We start from the raw sequence: 12319 nt of genomic DNA on the forward strand, positions 1-12319 counted from the left end.
TCTAAAGATGGGGTAGTCAGTGGATCCGGCGAAGATAGAAGCGATGACAAAGTGGGAAGCACCAAAGAATGTTCTTTGAGGTTAGGAGTTTCTTGGGTTTAGCTGGATACTACAGACGGTTCGTGAAAGATTTTTCCAAGATAGCTAGACCTATGACAGCGTTGATGAGGAAAGAGAACAGGTTTCGTTGGGATGAGAGTTGTGAGACGGCGTTCCAAACATTAAAAGAGCGTTTGACCACAGCTCTGTCTTAGCATTCTTTGAAGGGACCGAGAACTTTGAGGTTTATACAGATGCCTCAAAGAATGGGTTGGGATGTGTGTTGATGCAGAACGGTAAAGTGATTGCCTATGCTTCTAGGCAATTGAAGTCTTATGAGGAGAACTACCATACTCATGATCTGGAGTTGGGTGCGGTAGTGTTTGCTCTCAAGATTTGGAGACATTACCTTTATGGAGCAATCTTTAAGGTATTTTCTGATCACAAGAGTCTCAAGTACATTTTCACTCAAAAGGAGTTGAACATGAGACAGAGGAGGTGGATGGAGTTGATTGGCGATTATGACATGGAAATCATCTACCATGAAGGGAAAGCCAATGTTGTTGCTGATGCTTTGAGTAGGAAAAGTGTACATTCTCTGTGTACAGCTCTATCTTTGATGAGGGTGAGAGATGAGGTAGCAAGGTTTGGGATACATATGATTCAGAAAGGAGACGCCATGGGTGATATGACAGTACATCTTGAGTTTTATGATGACATTCGAGGTAAACAGACGTTGGATCCTAAGATAGTGGAGTGGAGAGCTGGAGTAGAGAAAGGGACAGTGTCCCGATTTTCTATTCATACAGATGGTAGTTTGAGGTTCGATGGTAGGTGGTGTGTCCCTAATGATGAGGAGTTGAAAAAGACTATCATGACAGAGGCGCATTGTACACCATACTCAGTACATCCGGGTGGTGACAAACTGTACAAGGATTTGAAGAAAACGTTTTGGTGGCCTGGGATGAAGAAAGAGACAGCTGAGTTTGTGTCCCGTTGTTTGACATGCCAGAGAGTTAAAGGGGAACAGCGACGACCACAAGGGAAGATTCAGTCTTTAGAGGTACCTGAGTGGAAGTGGGAATCCATTTCCATGGATTTCATTGTGGGTTTGCCAAAGAGTCAACAAGGTAACAACATGATTTGGGTAATAGTGGATCGACTGACCAAGTCAGCTCACTTTGTTCCAATGAAAGATACATGGACTAAGGCACAATTGGCTATGGCCTATCGAAAGAACGTGCTTCAGTTACATGGAGTCTCTAAGGACATAGTGTCTGACAGAGATGCGGGGTTTATATCGATGTTTTGGAAGGAGTTGCAGGAATCGTTGGGAACAACTTTGAAGATGAGTACAGCATTTCATCCTGCGACAGACAGACAGACTGAGAGAACAATCAAGACTCTTGAGGATATGTTGCGAGCTTGTGTGATGGACTTTGGTGGTAGCTGGGAACAAAGGTTGGACTTGATAGAATTTTCTTATAATAACATCTATCACACTAGTATTGGTATGGCACCGTTTGAGGCTTTATATGGGAGGAGATGTAGGAGTCCAATCTGTTGGGACGATAGTGCTGAGGCAGTGGTTTTAGGACCAGAGTTGGTGCATGAGATGGTGGAACAGATTAAGATGATCAGGGAACGGATGAGGGCAGCTCAGGATAGGCAAAATAGTTATGCAGATCTACATCGCAGGGACATAGAGTTTCAAGTGGGGGACAAAGTTCTTTTAAAAGTGTCTCCTATGCGTGGGGTTATAAGATTTGGGAAGAAAGGCAAGTTAAGTCAGAAGTTTATCGGGCCGTATGAGATCTTAGAGGCCGAGAACTTAGAGCTAGATGAGTCCTTATCATATCTTGAGGTGCCTAAGCAGATTCTTGACCGAAAGGTTAGAAAGACTAGGAGTGGTGAGACAGTTTTGCTTAAGATCCTTTGGTCTAACCACGAGACTGAGGAAGCTACATGGGAACCAGAGGAAGCTATGAAAGAGCGTTACCCTTTTCTTTTTGATCAGGTATGCATGGTTACGGGGACGTAACCTTGTTTCTTTTAGGGGGGTAGGAGATGATCGCGAACAGTTTTTAAGAGTTTCATACCCTTTTTGTATGTTGTGTCGGTATGTGTGTCGGGATGAGTTGGGTTAGTAACACGTTTTATGTTGAATTTTGTTTTGGTTGTTGAGTCGGGAATGTTATGGGAGTACCTTTGTTTAGTAGTGGTTTGAAATTCGGGGACGAAGTTCCTTTTAAGGAGGGAAGACTGTAATACTCCGTATTTATAAGTCTTGGGGTACTCTATCGAGTAGGCCTTACTCTGTCGAGTAAGGGTGAGTTGCGTTTTAGAAAAGTTTCTGACCTGTTGGGTACTCGATCGAGTAGCTAGGGTACTCGATCGAGTAAGGGGGTACTCGATCGAGTACCTCGGGTACTCGATCGAGTGTCCGGTTTTACGGGGAGTTTTCTCGGGTTTTGTTAATTATGCGATTAAGGTATATAAGCTTTGTCGTCATTATTCTAAATCACTTTTGCAAAACCTAAATTACTGTTTAAGAGAGAAAGCAAGCAAGTTCTTCATCCTAATCGCATTATTAGCAATCCCCGCAGTTTGGAAGGTCAGTTCTTAGCGTTGGTTATACCGTTGAGTTCCTTGCGTCAAGGGTAAGATCTGTGTACCCTTTTTGTTGTATTTCCTTTATTTTGGTTAAACCCTAATTAAGGGATTTAGGGGGGTTTTTGTATAGTATATGATTCGGTAGCATTTATATGTCGTATGATAGGAGGAGGTTTCATTGAGGAAGCTTTTTGACTCAGCAGTAGAGACCGTCTGATTGTGTGCTTACCAGGTAGGATTTCCTACTCAGTATTAGTCCCATAATGGGATATTGGTTGATGTGTTGTGTTTGGTTGTTTGATATAGTAATTGTATTGTGATTGTGGTTGTGATCGTTGTCTATGGTTCGCCAGGCGTGGCCTCGGCTGAGTGAGGTCACTTGCGGGAGTGGCTTCACGCCCTAGTTTCGCCTTCTGTGGAAGCCGCCACAGAAGGGATGTGCACATTAATGGACAGGGTTGTCGCTCACTATGTGGAGCGGGGATTTGGTGGGTACGGCTGCGGTCCCCCACTGGCGGGGCTGGTCCAAAGGACGATCGGTGATTGAGATGATTGGATTTGGCCGATTGTGTGTGTGTGGCGGTTAAGTCTCTGTTTATCTTATTGTTAATATATATTGAATTGTGTGATTAGTACTGACCCCGGTGTTGTTTTGTAAACTGCGGTGATCCATTCGGGATGGTGAGCGGATATTGAGCGGTATTGAGATGAGTCTTGGGATATCCGGGATTGCCACGACATGATGATAGGAGTCTTCCGCTGTAGCTTATTAGTTATTTACATTTCAGTTAGAACAGTCAGTTTGAGGACATGTATTACTCATTTGGTTTGGTTTGAGAATTGTAACTCTTCGCTAAGTATTTATATTTAAACGTTGTTTCTTCATTGTTTATTTGATTATCATTGCCTCGGGTAACCGAGATGGTAATGTCTTCATACCTGAGTGGTCCTGGTAAGGCACTTGGAGTATGGGGGTGTTACACCAATAACCATGATAAATATCAAAATAGTCAAAACAAAAGCATTTGAGTCAATTTAAAGTCGGAAAAGTTCCTGTAACAGTGCTACTCGATCGAGTGGGTTAGGCACTCGATCGAGCTGGCCCTACTCGATCGAGTATTCTTAGCTACTCGATCGAGTAGCCCGAAATCAGAATACCTCCAAACGGACACACCTGCAGCTACTCGACCGAGTGAGGGGCACTTGATCGAGTGGCTTCAGGTCAAAACTACCCAAACTATCCCAAACATAATATATATGATCGCATAATCACGAGTCGGGATGACAACCCGACCACAATTCCTGTAACACAAGTTGTAACACCTCGGCCCAAACCGGGTCGGGAGCGGTTACTTATGATAGCTCACCAGGCTGTGTACATGGCCCACAGATCAACACGGGTCCTTTATAGCGCATTTTGTCCTCACTCATGCGCATCCCGGGAACCTTCCCAGGAGGTCAACCATCCTAAGACTACTCCCAGTCAAGCACGCTTAACTTTGGAGTTCTATCGCATGGATGACCATAAAAGAAAGTGCACTTTGTTGATATGAGTAGTACTTCCAATCTCTTTAAGCACTAGTCATTTAAACCTATCACTGGACCTTTTCAATTACCGTGGGGTGTTACAGTCACCCCCACTTGAAGAACGCAACGTCCTCGTTGCGCCTGGGAGCATAACCGCTAACCCAGAATCATCCCTCGCTAGGTGTGTGATCACAATGGAGCGTATAACCACTGCCTCTAGGAGCGTATAACAACTGCCTCCGATCACCACACGGTCGCAGGGTTGCTCTGATACCAATTGTAACACCTCGGCCCAAACCGGGTCGGGAGCGGTTACTTATTATAGCTCACCAGGCTGTGTACATGGCCCACAGATCAACACGGGTCCTTTATAGCGCATTTTGTCCTCACTCATGCGCATCCCGGGAACCTTCCCAGGAGGTCACCCATCCTAAGACTACTCCCAGTCAAGCACGCTTAACTTTGGAGTTCTTTCCCATGGATGACCATAAAAGAAAGTGCACTTTGTTGATATGAGTAGTACTTCCAATCCCTTTAAGCACTAGTCATTTAAGCCTATCACTGGACCTCTTCAATTACCGCGGGGTGTTACATAAGTCTAGGAATAACCAAGTACGGTCTTATGGCCACCAATACAAACCAACTACGAAAAGTACAAAAAGAGAAGGTACCAACCAAAACAAACTAACATCCAACACAACTACAAACATGATAAAATAAATGGAGTATCACTCCTGCTGCTCATCCATGACCTAATCCTCATCTCCACCACCACCACCCGAGGTGCCTGCTCCTGATCCACCCAGACCCGCATCACCACCGGCTCCAACATCTGGTCTCACGTACCAAGGGGTCAAGCCGTCGTAGGGGTATGACTGAGGTGCTCCCCATGTGGACATATCTACCCCGTAAGAGTGGAAAACCCCGCTGTAATCCCCGACTCCCCTCCACCAAACAGGATGCGGTCCCGAGGTCCCAATACCCTGAGTATACGCCATCTCATGCATGTTCCGGAGCGTCAAGGTAGAGGACTCCCTCTCGGCCAGGTACCTCTCACGTGTCTCCGGGGTATCGAGAAAAGGGTAACTAGGAAACGGTTACTGTGGTGGTGGTGCCGGTTGTGGCTGTGTCTCAGCCACCCTCTCCCGCACTCGGCGTGGCCCTCTCCCTATCCAAGGTTGATCCTCCTCCACTCTCACATTCTCCCCCTTTCTCAGCTCAGGCATGACTCAGAGGATCTCCGGGTCGATGAAGTACGTCTGACTCGCAGGACGTGCATCCTCATCCGCCTCCTCATCAGAATCGGCAGCTACCACTGCCCCGGCTAAAGGCTCTATCGGTGGGAGGTGCTCAGGAGCTGGTACCTTCATCCAACTCATTCCCCACACCCTCCATGCTAAACTACCATCCTCAAAAGTTCTCAACCATTTCAGGTTGAGGAAGTAATCTCTGTCCATGGTAGGTACCGGGGTGGCTAGAGGGGTGTACTCCGAGGAAGCCTCAAAGAAAGCTAGCTTCTCAGCTAAACGTGTGGCAATAGCACCACAACTCAGAAACCTAGTGCCAGATGAAGCCATCAAAGCAAGACTGGCACACACCATAGCGGGAGCACTAAGATCACTCTCTCAATCCGCTCGGGGTTGAGGTACTCCATCAAAAGCAACAACTCATGGGAGTTCAACTTGCTGATATCCGATCTCTCGTAAAGGAGGCACGACACATCACGTAGAAAGATCCTTAAGGTGATATGTTGCGCATCATTGATCAACATGTTACTAGCAGTGGGAGCTGATTTCCCGGTGATACAAGGCATAAGGCGGCAAACCCCACACTCAGACGGTATGTCACGAAGGGCTCCCTTGGGAGGCTTAGCCAAGCCAAGGTGGGAGGCAAACAGGTCCATTGTCAAGACAAAACTGGTGTTCATGAGGCGGAACTACACAGTCTTTTCCACCGGCTCGTATTTAAACGAGCTCATGAACTCAAGGGTCAGGAAGGCATACGAATGCTTTCGTAGGTGATAGAGTCCGGAGAATTCCAAGGTCTCAAAGATGTGTCAGACGTCAGTCTCAATACCCAAATCCTCTAAAATGGTCGTGTCCACACAACGGGCCGGTCTCATCTTACGGGACTGTAAGGCCACAAAATTCTTTCTTTGGTTGAAATCCACGAATACCATGGACGGGTATTCAGGTACTGCAGGTACTACCGGTCCACTTCCCTCCCCAACTTCAGGCTCGGAAGCCCTACCCCTCTTACTTTGTCTGGTTCCTAGGTTTAGTCTCGGCATCTGTTTCAACATACAATTTAAATATACCACACATATGCACCAATACATACAAAGTACACATATTTGATCATGGAAGAATCATCTAAGTACACACTATCACCAACAATTCCCAATTTACAAGTAAAATCCCAATTCTTATAGCTCAGACGGTCTTTACAGCTGTGGAAATTTTGACATACATAACATGAATTAACTCAACCACAGCTATTTTTAGGACTCAAACCTTCAAAACATATTCATATACCACCCAAATTTGCAATTATATGAGGCAAATTTCAGTTTGGGGTACTTTTAAGATGGAGTTTTAAGACAACTTTTGGGGTGAAAATCACAAAAATCAACTCCATACATGATATATACAACATACATCACTCAATTTTTTTTATCCTTTTATATGCTATAGATGATCAAAAATCAATTCAATTTCATCAAACCCTAAAATTTCGTGTCATAAAATCCCCTTTTGATTCGATTTTTTGCACAACTAGCATCAACAATCAACAACTTGAAGCAACTAGAGCATATGACAACAATTACAAACAAGATTTGGCACATATAAATCGATTTTCCAGCATCATCCAACATCCTACATGTTTCTAATTAAATTTAAAACATCAAAATAAGATAAATCTTCATACCTTGATTGATTAGGAAGTAAAAGAACAAATAAAAGCAAGGAAATCAATAGATTGAGGCTCCACAAGTAGCAAGCAACAAGAAATTTGAGAGGAAAAAGATTTAGGGTTTGCGTAAATAGGAGGAGAAATAAGGAAATAAGCAAAAGAAAGGGTTTTGAACCCGTGAAATTTTCCGGTATTGTAGCCTTACTCGATCGAGTAAGTAGGGTACTCGATCGAGTGGCCTCTACTCGATCGAGTAAGTGCTACTCGGTTGAGTTTCCATAGGAAATTCCTACTTCCTCAACCTTATAGCTTCCTAACTAGATCGAGTGAGGTCTACTCGGTCTAGTAGGCACTCATACTCGGTCAAGCAAGGTTAGGTACATGGTCGGAATTATGAGGTTTACTAAGATTCCTGCAAAACAACAATACGTGTCGATTCCAAACCAAATTCGGAAATCGTCACAGGTTACTATAATCATTCACAGCACCTTATTACCATTCAAATGTAACGTAACGGTTTTACCCAACCACGATATATTTCACTCCATTCTATAGCAACCTTCGTACAAAACGATTTACTATACTATTAAACCATTTACGCATACCATTAACACATTATTTCATGTTTAATCCTTTGTCTATAACTTCACTAATGAAACTTATAATCTTATTGCTCTAGGCACTCATTTAACATTAAATTATCATGTATCATCCGAGTATATTAGCAATGCAACTATGTGTCAGCGTAAACAAATTAGTCTACTCAAATTAATCATCTCACAAGCGGAAGCTTTCAACCATTCATATATCACATTCATCCATTACTATTTTGATAATTATCATCACAAATCCACAACTCGTTAACTATCATTATTATTACTATTATAAGACTTATAAACTCTTATAGAAACTACCATTACCAACAAGTTGAAGCAACCATGACCATCACCACATTCCATACACTACCCCGCACTCCTACACTTTCACACACTTCTATTCGTGTCCAAACTTTCACATTTCTTATTATCATCACACTCATATTAGCTCCATTAAGAACTTTATCACATATGATTCTAACATAACCATTTCACACATGTTAACTTTATCAGAAACTTTACCACGAACAATTCTAGTATGACCACTATACACATTAGGCACATAATTACCGACTCAACATTCCTATACCCAGTGACTGGCTTAAGCACAATGGGGCCATGATTTTGAAATGAGGGCGCCTACTCACCCAAAATTTAACATCAGCTGGGGCTCCCAATATACATACATCAGGTTCATTTTATTAGACTCACTACGTTCATTAGGCTCATTTGTTACAGATTCCAAAATCGTCGCTCTGATACCACTTTGTAACACCCCCATATACCCAGGAGCCTTAACAAGACCTTCCCTAGCATATAAGGGCATTACCATCTCGGTTTCCCGAGAAAAGTAATCATCAAAAGTCAATAAAAGAACATTTATAATTATTTTACAAGTGATATAACCAAACTACTGATACAACTGATACAACTCATCAAACACTATGAAGACTACTCCTGTCCTGACTCGTGAAGACTCATCCCGCCAAGACTCCAGCTACCATCCAAGACATCACCTGCTAAGACTGACTGCTCACCATAAAGGATCACGGCAGACACAACAGAAACAAACAAGAAACAACCACACAAGGTCAGCAACTGAGGCAAGACACAAGAACAACTATCCACATACTACACACACAACCAAGCATACAAACAAACCATAACCACTCCAGCCAATCATTGTCACCGACTGTCCACTGGACCAGCCCTGCTAGTGGGGGACCGCAGCCGTTCCCACCTAAGCCACGCTCATCATACCGAGCAATAACCCTGTCCCATTAATGTGCCAATCCCCTCCCGTGGCGGGTTTCACGGAGGGCGAAACTAGGGCGTGAAGCCACTCCCGCAAGTGACTCTAATTAGCCGAGGACGCACCTCGAGAACCACAGACAGTCAATCACAATCAGCTGCACAACAACAACCAACGAAACAACACAACACCAACCGATTACCACAGTCAATCACAGCGACACTACAAGCAATACAATGACCGTCACACTAAACAACCAACAGAAACTGAGTAGGCGAACCTACCTTTAGCCAACCGCAGCAACTCCTCGATCAAACACATGACATCAACCAAGCAAGCAACCCCTATACAAATCGCATAACAGCCTATTACTACCATCACAATCCTACAAGGAACAACAATGACAAAGATGATGTTGATGACATACCTACGCATAGCATATTGGCGTTAAGACCGCTACCCGACTCAAGCAACTCATCCTCACACACTAGCATCCTCTAAAGCTCCCATGGAAGGAATTATGGTGAAGGGAAAGGAGGGAGGCGATATCTAGGTCTGAAGGGAGGAGGCGGAAATGATATGAGGTTTTATCAAAACACGATTATAAATCCCCGATGTAAAGACGCTACTCGATTGAGTAACCAATTTACTCGATCGAGTGACCCCTACTCGATCGAGTACCCAAGCTACTCAATCGAGTAGCTTCTACTCTATCGAGTACCACTCATTCCCGAAGCCTAACAAGCCACAAGGCATCTCTGGCACGCATTCCTAAAGGCTAACACCTGCCCTAAAGGTCGGTCAATGTTGGTCAACGGGTTCCTAATAGGACGGGTATTACAGGAATGCTCATGTTTACAATTGCCTTCAACAAGAAATTTTCCAAAATAGAGGGAGTCATTGATAATCTAAACTCTCGGCTTTCCAACATGGAGAACCAGTTTGCTGAAGTGGGGAAGAAGCTTGGGGCTCAACCTCTCAAGATGAAAAGTGTCCAGATAAATCCTCAACCTGACAATCCTAAGAAGAAGGCAATAAGCGAGCAATCTATTCCTAGTTCTTCTCATCCAGGAATCAAAATTAGTAAAGACAACTTCATAAAGCCTTCGTCAAAGTAACCTAATAACTCTCCCAGGTCATTCACAAGTCTAGGCATACCTTATGCCCTAGCCTTGAAAAAATTATCCTCTCTAGGTCTTCTTCAACCTATAGAACCTACGCCTGATCCAGAGAAGAAGTCTAAGTTCTGGGATGATAAGGCCTACTACAAGTTCCATAGAGGCAAAGGGCATGATACAGAGAAATGTTTCAAATTAAAACATGTCGTTCAGGATATGATCGAAAGCGGGAAATTGTCCCTCTCAACCTTTAACTCACAAGGTAGCTTAGGCAATCCTCATGGATATACCACTTATCAGGAAACTCTTCTTGACTGTTATCCTTCCAGTGTTCCCAATGATGAGGACAAGATGCTCAAATGGGTGAATGCTCAAAGCCAGATGCCGAAGCCAGTTGCTGGAAAAGAAAATGTTCAAGCATGGGTCAATGATTACGAGTCTGAACCTAAGATCGAGTCAGAGTTCAAGTCCGAGTTTTAGGCTTTCTTTCTCATAATTTTTCTGGTGTCTTTCTTCGTGTCCATTTCCATTCCTAGTGACAACTTGTGGGCTGTCCCACGAGTCACATGTCTTCTCGAGTCTGTGTTAAATACATTCATTATTCATTTCAATAAAAGTACGCTTTTCAATCCACATATTCTATCCTATCTCTTCCTTTACCCTTTTTCCTGTGGCAACAAGAAATTATTTAAGACATTTTAAAACGAACAACGCATGACAGTCGATGTGAGTGCACTTAAATGATGTTCCATTCCAAGTTGTAGAGAACCCGACACTCCATGTCCATTTTCTTACCTATTCCATGTCTGGCAATAGAAACCTCGCTACAACCCAGTTTAGGACGAGCATATCTCAAGAGATTCTAGGACGAATCCAGACCATCTCCCTTGTTGACGATCCATGACGAAAGGCAAGCCCATTCCCCACAATAACAACCTGTTTACTAAAGACCAACCTGTTTCACACCAAAGGTGTTAGGCTGACCCAAATCCATGGTAGCAAGCAAATCCATGGCAGTACGAGCCACGATCAAAGACAAAGGCTCAATCAAGAGAAAAGACCAAGATCAATATCCAAGATAAAAGAGTCAAAAAAACAAGGCTCAATCCAACAAGTCAATATCCAAAGTCAAAGTTATCTTCAAAAACCTGAATAAAGAATCTGAGCAAAAGCCGAGATATATTCTGGACCAAGAATCTGAGTCTAAATCAAGAACGAAATACAGCTGAAGTCTATATAAAATCAAGTCTATATAGAATCAAAACATCGATGAAGATGGTCAGCTAGCACCCTCACTTAGCCCATCACACGCCCTAAGTCCTTCTCAAGACCGTTACGTGGAGACAGTTAGGAATTTTGAGAATCCTCTCAAGCTCGTCAAGTATACCCATCCTTTAGGGCCAAGACATGGAAACTTGATCCCGCATCAATTAACCTACCTTTATGTGCTCAGGCTACATCGAGCTAAGAGACTCTATTTCCAAGCCATATTACAAGCCATAATCCCATCGAGCCTCAACTCCACAAAATCAAAGCTCCAGAGATTTGCTCATCAAAGCCTCTTATTTCCAAGCTTCACATTCCAAATATCCAATCCAGTTTCATCTTGACCCAGACACGGAGTCTTCAAATACTTTGCTACCTAGGACGGGACGAACCCATATCATCCTTAGGGTCCACTTTTGAGTGTGCTCACACGACAAGGAATTTTTTTTAAAAAAATTAGTTATACCTTTTTGATCTATGATCAGAGGGAGTTATCTCAAATCGATTCTTCGAGTCACCAAAGGAATATACCCTTGTGATCCATACAATTTAAGGCCCTGACAGCATAGCTTAGGCACACACCTGAAATACGAGCATGGTTTGATTTCACCTCTTCAGGTAGATACGTAGGCAATCCTTTCTTAAACAAGAAGGATACAACCGCAACACCCAAACAAAATTAACCAAACCTCAGAACTACGATCTGGTTTGATTTCACTTCACATGAATATGTAGGCAGTTCTCATGGACACAACCATCCCAACCATCAACTTCCAACCTCAATCACACCAACCATTAACTTTCAACCTCAATTATCAACCATCCCCACCATTAATTTTCAACCTCAACCATCAACCTTCAACCTCAATTTCAACCTTCTAACCACAATTTCCATTTATACCTCTTTACTGGGGGCTCCTTCTTGTCGCCCAGTCTCCTTTTTACCAAATTCCAGAGTCACCTTCTCATCCAGGGGGCTTCTCTTCCGAGGCGTC

This window comes from Silene latifolia, chromosome 11 (assembly GCF_048544455.1).
Source record: "Silene latifolia isolate original U9 population chromosome 11, ASM4854445v1, whole genome shotgun sequence".
Taxonomy (NCBI): Eukaryota; Viridiplantae; Streptophyta; class Magnoliopsida; order Caryophyllales; family Caryophyllaceae; genus Silene; species Silene latifolia.